This window comes from Acipenser ruthenus, chromosome 48 (assembly GCF_902713425.1).
Source record: "Acipenser ruthenus chromosome 48, fAciRut3.2 maternal haplotype, whole genome shotgun sequence".
In the NCBI taxonomy this organism is placed as follows: Eukaryota; Metazoa; Chordata; class Actinopteri; order Acipenseriformes; family Acipenseridae; genus Acipenser; species Acipenser ruthenus.
Genome location: NC_081236.1, coordinates 5748966 through 5762094, shown reverse-complemented (window position 1 = coordinate 5762094; position 13129 = coordinate 5748966). Strand labels below are relative to the sequence as shown.

At 40.5% G+C, this 13129-nt stretch overlaps 1 long non-coding RNA gene across 1 annotated transcript; it reads left to right on the top strand.

The window, feature by feature from the left end:
* Nucleotides 1–6724: 6724 nt before the first annotated feature.
* Nucleotides 6725–11271, top strand: LOC131721223 (uncharacterized). The gene is made up of 3 exons (XR_009319896.1): nucleotides 6725–6763; nucleotides 10452–10487; nucleotides 10922–11271. It is a non-coding gene; the product is annotated as an uncharacterized LOC131721223 (long non-coding RNA).
* Nucleotides 11272–13129: the final 1858 nt, after the last annotated feature.

The window sequence follows — 13129 nt, the reverse complement described above, 5'->3', positions numbered from 1 at the left end:
GACAGTACTGACACAGGCTGAACACTACCCTGCTTCAATGAGACAGTGCTGACAGAGGCTGAACACTACCCTGCTTCAATGAGACAGTACTGACACAGGGTGAACACTACCCTGCTTCAATGAGACAGTACTGACACAGGCTGAACACTACCCTGCTTCAATGAGACAGTACTGACACAGGCTGAACCCTACCCTGCTTCAATGAGACAGCACTGACACAGGCTGAACACTACCCTGCTTCAATGAGACAGTACTGACACAGGCTGAACACTACCCTGCTTCAATGAGACAGTACTGACACAGGCTGAACACTACCCTGCTTCAATGAGACAGTACTGACACAGGCTGAACACTACCCTGCTTCAATGAGACAGTACTGACACAGGCTGAACCCTACCCTGCTTCAATGAGACAGTACTGACACAGGCTGAACCCTACCCTGCTTCAATGAGACAGTACTGACACAGGCTGAACCCTACCCTGCTTCAATGAGACAGTACTGACACAGGCTGAACACTATCCTGCTTCAATGAGACAGTACTGACACAGGCTGAACACTACCCTGCTTCAATGAGACAGTACTGACACAGGCTGAACACTACCCTGCTTCAATGAGACAGTACTGACACAGGCTGAACACTACCCTGCTTCAATGAGACAGTACTGACACAGGCTGAACACTACCCTGCTTCAATGAGACAGCACTGACACAGGCTGAACACTACCCTGCTTCAATGAGACAGTACTGACACAGGCTGAACACTACCCTGCTTCAATGAGACAGTACTGACACAGGGTGAACCCTACCCTGCTTCAATGAGACAGTACTGACACAGGGTGAACACTACCCTGCTTCAATGAGACAGTACTGACACAGGCTGAATACTACCCTGCTTCAATGAGACAGTACTGACACAGGCTGAACACTACCCTGCTTCAATGAGACAGTACTGACACAGGCTGAACCCTACCCTGCTTCAATGAGACAGTACTGACACAGGCTGAACACTACCCTGCTTCAATGAGACAGTACTGACACAGGCTGAACACTATCCTGCTTCAATGAGACAGTACTGACACAGGCTGAACACTACCCTGCTTCAATGAGACAGTACTGACACAGGATGAACACTACCCTGCTTCAATGAGACAGTACTGACACAGGCTGAACACTACCCTGCTTCAATGAGACAGTACTGACACAGGATGAACACTACCCTGCTTCAATGAGACAGTACTGACACAGGGTGAACACTACCCTGCTTCAATGAGACAGTACTGACACAGGCTGAACACTACCCTGCTTCAATGAGACAGTACTGACACAGGCTGAACACTACCCTGCTTCAATGAGACAGTACTGACACAGGCTGAACACTGCCCTGCTTCAATGAGACAGTACTGATACAGGCTGAACACTACCCTGCTTCAATGAGACAGTACTGACACAGGCTGAACACTACCCTGCTTCAATGAGACAGTACTGACACAGGGTGAACACTCCCTGCATCAAAAAGACAGTACTGACACAGGCTGAACACTACCCTGCTTTAAGTAATGAGACAGTACTGACACAGAATTAACACTACCCTGCTTCAATGAGACAGTACTGACACAGGCTGAACACTACCCTGCTTCAATGAGACAGTACTGACACAGGCTGAACACTACCCTGCTTCAATGAGACAGTACTGACACAGGCTGAACACTACCCTGCTTCAATGAGACAGTACTGACACAGGATGAACACTACCCTGCTTGAAGCAATGGGGCAATATGGAAACTGTTTATTTAATTTTCTGCATGAGAATTAGGCTACACTATTGTTATAAGTGCTGGTTGCACTGTTTGTGATTATATTAATATGTAATTAAGTTAATTAGTGATGTGCAGGTGGGGACAGTAATTATCTGGCTTTCATGTTGGAATAATAGATGCATACATAGTAGTAATATTACTATAGCTTATATCAAAAGTCTAATTTATGACCCTTTTGACCTTTTTTTGACCTTATAGGTATGATTTTATGAATATATAATAAGGGGGCATGGATTTATGAATTTATGAATATATAATGAGGGGGCGTGGATTTTATGGTTGTTACAAGACAGATATGCTTATTGAATATAGGCTTATATTTGCCTATAAACTTATTGCACGTCTTTTATAAGATATGTACAAAAATCAGTGTTTAATATGTTATTTATGTAATCGGGATAGTGGGTACCCATGTTTTATAAATGCTTATGTTAACTTATGCTTTGTGCAGACAACATTAAAGTCTTTTTTTTTTTTTTAGATAAGACACTTAATGAAAAAGGAGAAAGTTTAAAATTAGTTATTAAAAGCAAAAAGAAAAACCAAAAAAGAAAACGCCTTATTCACCATTTAAAAGCATTTAAACAATATACATATATACACTTAATGAAAAGAAAGTTTAAAACAGCGTATCACAAAATAAAACAGATATTAAAATTAAATATTTATAAAAAAAAGAACTAAACAAATTCTACCAGAATACAATTTCTGAAAAAGTGCTCGCTCGCTCTCTCTCTCTCTCTCTCTCTCTCTCTCTCTCTCTCTCTCTCTCTCTCTCTCTCTCTCTCTCTCTCTCACCGTTTTTCAAAAAAAAACAAAAAAAAAACTCCCCGGACAAAACGCTTTACAGTCAGAATTCCCTGAAAGCATTTAAACTAACATTACACACAGTAATCACATTGCATATCCTGATGTAATAACCCCTTTTTATAATTGATATTTTTTAGATATTGTCACTATTATCTCATTTTATACACACACACACACACACACACACGCGCGCACACACACACACACGCGCGCGCACACACACACACACACACACACACACACACACACACACACACACAGACACACACACAGACACACACACACACTGACACACACACACACACACACACAGACACACAGACACACACACAGACACACACACACACAGACACACACACACACACAGACACACACACACACACTGACACACACACACACACACACACACACACAGACACACAGACACACACACACACACACACACACAGACACACAGACACACACACACTGACACACACACACACACACACTGACACACACACACACACACACACACACAGACACACAGACAAACGCACACACACACACACACGCACACACACACACTTAATGAAAAAGAAAGTTTGAAACAGCGTATCACAAAATAAAACAGATATTAAATTAAATATTTATTAAAAAAAAAAAAGAACAAAACAAAACAAAATCTACCAAAGTACAATTTCTGAAAAAGCTCTCTCTCTCTTACCGTTAAAAAAAAAAAACTCCCCAGGACAACCGCTTAAGTACAGCCCGAATTCTCTCTCTCAGACATCCGCCCGCTTCAAGATTCAGCCGCTAAATGATTCCAAAAACTCGTTCTGTGACTTAAATAGGGGGGCGGTTCCTTTACACCGCACATGCGCACGAAACACACACCCCCAGTGAGAATATGTGTCATTCGATTTTACACGTAATGAACAGACTGGGGGGTATATGTGTGCTGAAACCCGATAATAATTAGATAGGAAGTTACTTTTGCAAAATCATCAATCCTGGAGTCGTGTAGTCTAGTTTTGTTGTTTGGAAAACTGGTGGTGATCTCACTTGAATATACCGCGGCCTTCAAAAGATTAGACAGAAATGTTTTCACCCGTGACTCTAATCATCTCTGCAGGGTCCTAATGCCCCAAATGTATTGTATATGTCCTATAATAATAATCATTTTAAACCAAACTTTATTTTTTACTATACCTTAATTTACACCCCATGATCATTTACAAATGTATTCATTAACCCCTCTTTAGTTTAAATCCCAGACACTTTCCATTATATGAGTACTTTGTTCACCATCCAGTTGGATTATATGGCCCTTTCACATTTTTGTTTTCTTATACCAACACTATATATTTTATATATATATATATATATATATATATATATATATATATATATATATATATATATATATATATATATCCTAAATAAAGTGTGTGTGCAAGTGTTTGTATGTTTTAATGCATATTAACCTATGTGCATTTCTGTATTTTGGTTGAATAAAAAATGCAACATTGCTTTGAAGTCATGTATACTTCCAATAAATATTTGAAAGGTTCCTTATAGGGTATGCATTAACTACATCCTTACATTTTAATGGTAATGTTTATTTGAAGTTCTGCACAAAAACTTGGTCTTATTTTGTCCTCATGTATTCCCATCATAGGGATGCCCCAGGGCCCTAGCTCACAGGCCCAGCATGGAGGCAAGGTAGAACAACACATGGGTGAGGGGAAATCAAAGGAGGTTTTTAGAATGCATGGCTTTATCAGACAAGGCTATCCTGTCGGGACCCAAAGGAGTGAAGGGAGACACGGAGGATTCACTCTAATGAGTTAACACAGCATTTGACCAGAAGGGTCTCCAGCCCTTTTTACAGGCTACTGGAGAATACATCTGGTCTAAATTAGCCCTCCTTCACTGGACTGAATGCTGTGCAGCAGCTCAGTGGCCTCTGCTGCTCTGCACACAGGAAGGGGCTCGCTCTCATGTTCTCATTTTAAAATGACAGCTTCCTAACTGCTAGGAAACATACTGTCTACCCACCCCCTCTCTCCTGCTTCATGAATTCAATGATTAACACATTGAATTGTTTAAACAAGCATTGCATTGATCAATGAGGATGATCTCTGTGAATTGGTTCAGCCTTACTAATAAACTGCGTAGTCTGGATAGAAAATAAAAGTAACAGACATATAGTTGACATTTTATAAATCTATACAAATATGTTGGCTGTAGATTTCTATAGACTAGAAATGTGTAAAAATCTTGACTATATATGTTACTTATTGCCACTAATAATGTTAATGATAATGATATGCTGATACATTGTAGCTACCTTCATGTGACTAGCCTACAGTACAGAAGAGAGCATTACATAAATACATATATATGGTCAAGGCTGGTCAGCGGTGAGAATAGCAAACACAGACACAGCACCAGTTTTAAGTGAGTTTGCACACTTTATTTACAATAAAACAAAGATAAACAAACAAAAGCCTCGCTCCACCAAGTAGCAATAACTACACATTTTAGTAGGTCTGACTATAACTCTGCACTACAAACACACAATACTGTGTGCTTATATAGCAATGCAATGGCCAGGGGTTGAATCAATCAATCATTCAATCACCACCTGGTCACATGTCACACTTTCATGTAACTAATAAAACAATTATTTACTCTAACCATTTAACAATTACACAACTAAAACGTATGTGTGTGTGTGTGAGTGTGTGAGTATGTGAGTGTGTGTCTCTGTGTCTGTGTAGGAGTGCACACGTCTGTGTGTGTGTGTGTGTGTGTGTGTAGGCGTGCACATGTCTGTGTGTGTGTGTGTGTGTGTGTGTAGGCGTGCACACGTCTGTGTGTGTGTGTGTAGGCATGCACACGTCTGTGTGTGTGTGTGTGTGTGTAGGCGTGCACACGTCTGTGTGTGTGTGTGTGTGTAGGCGTGCACACGTCTGTGTGTGTGTGTGTAGGCATGCACACGTCTGTGTGTGTGTGTGTGTGTGTAGGCGTGCACACGTCTGTGTGTGTGTGTGTGTGTAGGCGTGCACACGTCTGTGTGTGTGTGTGTGTGTGTGTGTAGGCGTGCACACGTCTGTGTGTGTGTGTAGGCGTGCACGCGTCTGTGTGTGTGTGTGTGTAGGCGTGCACACGTCTGTGTGTGTGTGTTTGTGTGTGTGTGTGTAGGCGTGCACACGTCTGTGTGTGTGTGTGTGTGTAGGCGTGCACACGTGTGTGTGTGTGTGTGTTTGTGTGTGTGTGTGTGTGTGTGTGTAGGCGTGCACACGTCTGTGTGTGTGTGTTTGTGTGTGTGTGTGTGTGTAGGCGTGCACACGTCTGTGTGTGTGTGTTTGTGTGTGTGTGTAGGCGTGCACACGTCTGTGTGTGTGTGTGTGTGTGTGTGTGTATGTAGGCGTGCACACGTCTGTGTGTGTGTGTGTTTGTGTGTGTGTGTTTGTGTGTGTGTGTGTGTGTGTAGGCGCGCACACGGTCTGTGTGTGTGTGTATGTGTGTGTGTGTGTGTGTGTGTGTTTTGGTGCATTTCTTATTTCATTTGCCAGTACAGGTTTTTGTCGACCCCTCGGTGCTCATCCAGTTCTGAGTGCTGTTTGATCACAATATTTTGTTAAAGGATCCCAATGATTCAGCATCAACAACATGACAAGGAAACCCATTCCATACCCTCAGCACTCTCTCTGTGTGTAGAGAAGTGTTTCAATCCACTCAACATAACAAGGAAACCCATTCCATACCCTCAGCACTCTCTGTGTGTAGAGAAGTGTTTCAATCACCTCAGTTGAACAGTGGTTTCACCAGACCAGATTGAGTAAAGTGTTTTTGTTTTCCAGCAGCCAGTTGGTTAAGAGAAGTTTTATCTTCTTAAATATATTGAAGAAGTTGTTAGATTCTAAGTGTAAAAATAAATATTCTGTGAAATGAGATCATGTAGCGATGTTCTATCAGATGACAGAATCAGACACATTAGAAATAGATTTGTGGTCATTTACTAAATAGGCACAGTGGGAGGAACCTATATGTTTACAGCTTCAAAACAGTGACGTTTCTACACTGAGCTCATCTTTGAAAGCGTCTCCAGACAGAATGCAGGCTTGTGAACTCGCTGCACTGATATGTAAGTATTATTGCTGGTGCTTTATTAAACATGCTGCTGATTATCCATCTGGTTTGGGGACAGTTAGAGTGAAAGATTCCGGGTTTGAAGACTCGATCGTAATATTTTGAGATGGTGTCTTGTGGAAATGTCATGGTAAAAGCAGAGTGTGCAAGCCAGGTAAATGACAGAGAGTATTGTGAAACACACTGTATGCATGGTGAAGCAGGGAAGAGTTTCATGGTAAAAGCAGAGTGTTCAAGCCAGGTAAATGACAGAGAGTATTGTGAAACACACTGTATGCATGGTGAAGCAGGGAAGAGTTTCATGGTAAAAGCAGAGTGTGCAAGCCAGGTAAATGACAGAGAGTATTGTGAAACATACTGTATGCATGGTAAAGCAGGGAAGCACATGGTAAAGCACAGGGACGTGAGGAGCACTGTGTGTTTTTCAAGGTAGTTTCATCGTAAAAGTGTAGTAAAGGGTAGAAAACCAAGTCAATGTATGATAAATGAAATGTAAGTGTGGTACTGCATGGTCTATGGTAAAAGTATAGCCTAACACGATAAAGGACAGGCAGGCATGCTAAAGAATAAAACACATGTGTGTACAAGGATTCTAACATTGCTAAATTGCTAAGTTATAGGAGTCTGAAAACCAGTATATATGTAAAATGTTAAATAGTGGTACAGAAAGTCCTCTCACAGTGTCATATGCTGATGCTGCTGAGGCCCTTTGAACTGGTCTGAACTGTAGCTGCAGCAGCTCACTGACACTTCCTGTTAAAGCTGAGCACAGGAAGCGAGCACACGAGCACTTGATTTATTCAGTGTTATTTCTTTCTTTACCAGAATGTTATCAACTTTAGCAACATGTGTCACATTCTATTGAAGAAATATATATTGAATTTGATATTTGCTTCACAGGCCACACAAACAATGTGGGGAGGGGGTGTTAAACAAACATTCAGCACTGCTAGGAGGTGAAATACAAACTTTACATTAGTAATGGCTCGTTCACATTTAGCTCTGCTAGGAGGTGAAATACAAACTTTACATTAGTAATGACTCGTTCACATTTAGCTCTGCTAGGAGGTGAAATAGAAACTTTACATTAGTAATGGCTCGTTCACATTTAGCTCTGCTAGGAGGTGAAATACAAGCTTTACATTAGTAATGGCTCGTTCACATTTAGCTCTGCTAGGAGATGAAATACAAACTTTACATTAGTAATGACTCGTTCACATTTAGCTCTGCTAGGAGGTGAAATACAAGCTTTACATTAGTAATGGATCGTTCACATTTAGCAATGCTAGGAGATGAAATACAAACTTTACATTAGCAATGGCTCGTTCACATTTAGCTCTGCTAGGAGGTGAAATACAAACTTTACATTAGTAATGGCTCGTTCACATTCAGCTTTGCTAGGAGGTGAAATACAAACTTTACATTAGTAATGGCTCGTTCACATTTAGCTCTGCTAGGAGGTGAAATACAAACTTTACATTAGTAATGGCTCGTTCACATTTAGCTCTGCTGGGAGGTGAAATACAAACTTTACATTAGTAATGGCTCGTTCCCAGAAGATCAAAGTATTTTCTTTTTAATTTCGATACCCAGTGATTGCAGGTCTCCTGTGTTATTTATGGCTTTCTGAGAGCTGAATGTAAAATCCTACTAATATACTTTGTATTGCTAGTTAATCATGTTGAGTGCCAACAGTTGCCCTTCAATGAACATTTATATGGAGTAAAAGATTGTTCTGGGCCTTTTCAGTCTCTTTTTTTGTTTAGGTCTGTTTCGGTCAGTTTGTTTGATTTTCATGAAACCACAGTGTGTATCTTTATTGTATTTTATTATATAGCAGCTGATTTTTACACAGTAAGAAATCAGTTAGAAATAGTGTTAACATCATTCTCTAAGGTTTATAGTATTGAAAAGCATGTGTTGAAGTGGTTCCTATATGCTGATTCCCCATGTGTATGAAGCATGTTTTATCTTGTATGTTGTGTTTATATCAGTTTTACTACTGTAGCATTCAGGACTGAGAGGATAAGGAGGGGCTGGTGATTCATTGTGATCATGCTATAATATACTAACCATTCCTGTAGTGTGTCAGTGAATCACCCACACACCCTACCACACTACTGTAACATTCAGGACTGAGAGGATAAGGAGGGCTGGTGATTCATTGTGATCATGCTATAATATACTAACAATTCCTGTAGTGTATCAGTGAATCACCCACACACCCTACCACACTACTGTAGCATTCAGGACTGAGAGGATAAGGAGGGCTGGTGATTCATTGTGATCATGCTATAATATACTAACAATTCCTGTAGTGTATCAGTGAATCACCCACACACCCTACCACACTACTGTAGCATTCAGGACTGAGAGGATAAGGAGGGCTGGTGATTCATTGTGATCATGCTATAATATACTAGCCATTCCTGTAGTGTATCAGTGAATCACCCACACACCCTACCACACTACTGTAGCATTCAGGACTGAGAGGATAAGGAGGGGCTGGTGATTCATTGTGATCATGCTATAATATACTAATCATGTTTCCTGTAGTGTAAGTTGAATCCACATCAATTATAAAGTCTGTATCTTAGAAAGGGTTCAACTGTTTGTCAGTGTTGAACACTGTGGAGTAAGAGCATGTCCTGTGGTCTGCTGTCTTTTAATGTGTTGTTCTTCACAGGTCTGTGTCAATGCTTGTCATTTCAATTGAAATGTTACAATGCATGATACTGCTAGAAAATGTTCCTACTGTATTTATTGAATTAATTTGATTAGAATTTAAAAATAGCGTTTATGTACCACTAGACATATACCTCTGTTGCAAAATAATACAATCATTCACCCTGATGGATCACAATTAATAAACTAATAGCTAATCATGCTGCCAGTGTAACGGGCTGTGTTGTGTGATGCACTGCCATTGTGGATGCTGACCCCTGCTGGTGAGATGAGGTTAAAAGCTCTATAAGCACACATGCAGAGGAGCCTGGCTCTTTCACATAGGGGTTAAGATGCTCACCTGTGGTGTGTGTGGTCGACAGTGTGTGCCCAGCCTTCTCCCTGTTACACTTATCACACCCATTATTGAACTGAATTCACAACTCAAGTCTGCTTTCTTCTCTTCATATGAACACTGGAATTAGTATGAATACTGAACTACAGCTACAGATCTGTCAGTTTACTAAACCCTGTGCGTGTGTCCAAGTTAATGAAGGATTATTATCATGTGACATTGTCCTGCTTTGTTTTTACTCTTCCCTCACCTTTACAATCATTTACAGGGTTCTTATTGAAATTACTCAAATCTTGTGTTTGTATTATTTGGTAAGTCTGTGTTAAGGTGCTTTGGCTATGAGTTCAGGAGCTGCCTGTCATTATACATATTTAATATAGGCTAGATTAGAGTGTCTTTATATTATTATATACACCAGCAGCAAGTAGTGCACAGCAGTGTGTTACTAACAAAACAAGAGAAGGAAACCTGATCAAAAGTGTCCGATCACTAGATGGCGCTGTCTCTTACTTCTCCCTGTGTTAGCACATGTTACATGTATGTATGGCAGGCACCTATAACTGATGAGCACGGTATAACAATGGTAAAAGCATTGGAAACAGCAACATGACTGTGGTGCTTTTATAAGGGTCTAGTCCCTGACTGTCTCTCTTGTGTTTTTCAGTGCTGACTGTAGTGAGCTGCTCCAGACAGTATGAAGGTAAGACAACAGTTTACAATGTGAACACAGTTTAAAAACAGGATTTACAATTCATGGTTGAAAAGCATGAAGCTGGTTTGAGAAATGACAATTTTCATGTTAGGTGTGTGTGTTGAAAATAGGCTGTGGCAATGCAGTCACAAAGTGAAGAGACTGGTAAAGATTCTCATCCTGCTTCCTGATCATCTATATAAAAAACACATTTCTAAAATCAGCTTTCCTTTTCTTCTGTCCACTATAAATTAGTTTAAAAAAAAAAATGAATGACTCCAACAAACACTAGCCTAGATGCAATGTGTGGTATTGCTGGAAAGCTTCTAAATGAGAATATTATATTGACTGACTGCTAACCAAGGTTTGAACATCTATTTTCTTCCCTCTTATTAGCAATAGCATTATTGTCAGTGGTTCCCCTTTTCTTCTTATTCTTTAAGCGCAGCACAGAAACCAGGACCAGAGGACACAGTTCTTTACAGTGTTGAGGGGATGAAATGGGTTTCCTAGCCATGTTGTTGATGCTGAATCATTGGGATCCTTTAAGGCCTGACTTGACAACAGCTGTAAAAACAAGTTCAGTTTACTGAGCAAGACTGTGGAAACTCAGATAATTTAGTGAACGTAATAATGCCAAAGTAATGTAATTCAGTTCATGCAACTTGAATAATGTGAGCTTCAGTAAATTATTATTTGACTAAAGTTTTATTAGAAAAATGACTCAAAGATCACTGCTATGTTTGAGAAACTGAATTGCATAGTAGTTCCTACATCTACAACAGGGAATCACTGTGAGCTTGGATTGATCATTGTGTGTGCTCAGCATGCAGACCTCATTAAATATCACTGTGAGCTTGGATTGATCATTGTGTGTGCTCAGCATGCAGACCTCATTAAATATCACTGTGAGGTTGGATTGATCATTGTGTGTGTGAGCATGCAGACCTCATTAAATATCACTGTGAGCTTGGATTGATCATTGTGTGTGCGCATGCAGACCTCATTAAATATCACTGTGAGGTTGGATTGATCATTGTGTGTGTGAGCATGCAGACCTCATTAAATATCACTGGGAGCTTGGATTGATCATTCTGTGTTCGCATGCAGACCTCATTAAATATCACTGTGAGCTTGGATTGATCATTCTGTGTTCGCATGCAGACCTCATTAAATATCACTGTGAGCTTGGATTGATCATTGTGTGTGTGAGCATGCAGACCTAATTAAATATCACTGTGAGCTTGGATTGATCATTGTGTGTTCGCATGCAGACCTCATTAAATATCACTGTGAGGTTGGATTGATCATTGTGTGTGTGAGCATCTAGACCTCATTAAATATCACTGTGAGCTTGGATTGATCATTGTGTGTGCTCAGCATGCAGACCTCATTAAATATCACTGTGAGGTTGGATTGATCATTGTGTGTGTGAGCATGCAGACCTCATTAAATATCACTGTGAGCTTGGATTGATCATTGTGTGTGCGCATGCAGACCTCATTAAATATCACTGTGAGGTTGGATTGATCATTGTGTGTGTGAGCATGCAGACCTCATTAAATATCACTGGGAGCTTGGATTGATCATTCTGTGTTCGCATGCAGACCTCATTAAATATCACTGTGAGCTTGGATTGATCATTCTGTGTTCGCATGCAGACCTCATTGAATATCACTGTGAGCTTGGATTGATCATTGTGTGTGCGCATGCAGACCTCATTAAATATCACTGTGAGCTTGGATTGATCATTGTGTGTGAGCATGCAGACCTCATTAAATATCACTGTGAGCTTGGATTGATCATTGTGTGTTCGCATGCAGACCTCATTAAATATCACTGTGAGGTTGGATTGATCATTGTGTGTGTGAGCATCGAGACCTCATTAAATATCACTGTGAGCTTGGATTGATCATTGTGTGTGCTCAGCATGCACACCTCATTAAATATCACTGTGAGCTTGGATTGATCATTGTGTGTGCTGAGCATGCACACCTCATTAAATATCACTGTGAGCTTGGATTGATCATTGTGTGTGCTCAGCATGCAGACCTCATTAAATATCACTGTGAGCTTGGATTGATCATTGTGTGTGTTCGCATGCAGACCTCATTAAATATCACTGTGAGCTTGGATTGATCATTGTGTGTGCTCAGCATGCACACCTCATTAAATATCACTGTGAGCTTGGATTGATCATTGTGTGTGCTGAGCATGCACACCTCATTAAATATCACTGTGAGCTTGGATTGATCATTGTGTGTACTCAGCATGCACACCTCATTAAATATCACTGTGAGCTTGGATTGATCATTGTGTGTGCTCAGCATGCACACCTCATTAAATATCACTGTGAGCTTGGATTGATCATTGTGTGTGATGAGCATGCAGACCTCATTAAATATCACTGTGAGCTTGGATTGATCATTGTGTGTTCGCATGCAGACCTCATTAAATATCACTGTGAGCTTGGATTGATCATTGTGTGTGTGAGCATCGAGACCTCATTAAATATCACTGTGAGCTTGGATTGATCATTGTGTGTGATGAGCATGCAGACCTCATTAAATATCACTGTGAGCTTGGATTGATCATTGTGTGTTCGCATGCAGACCTCATTAAATATCACTGTGAGCTTGGATTGATCATTG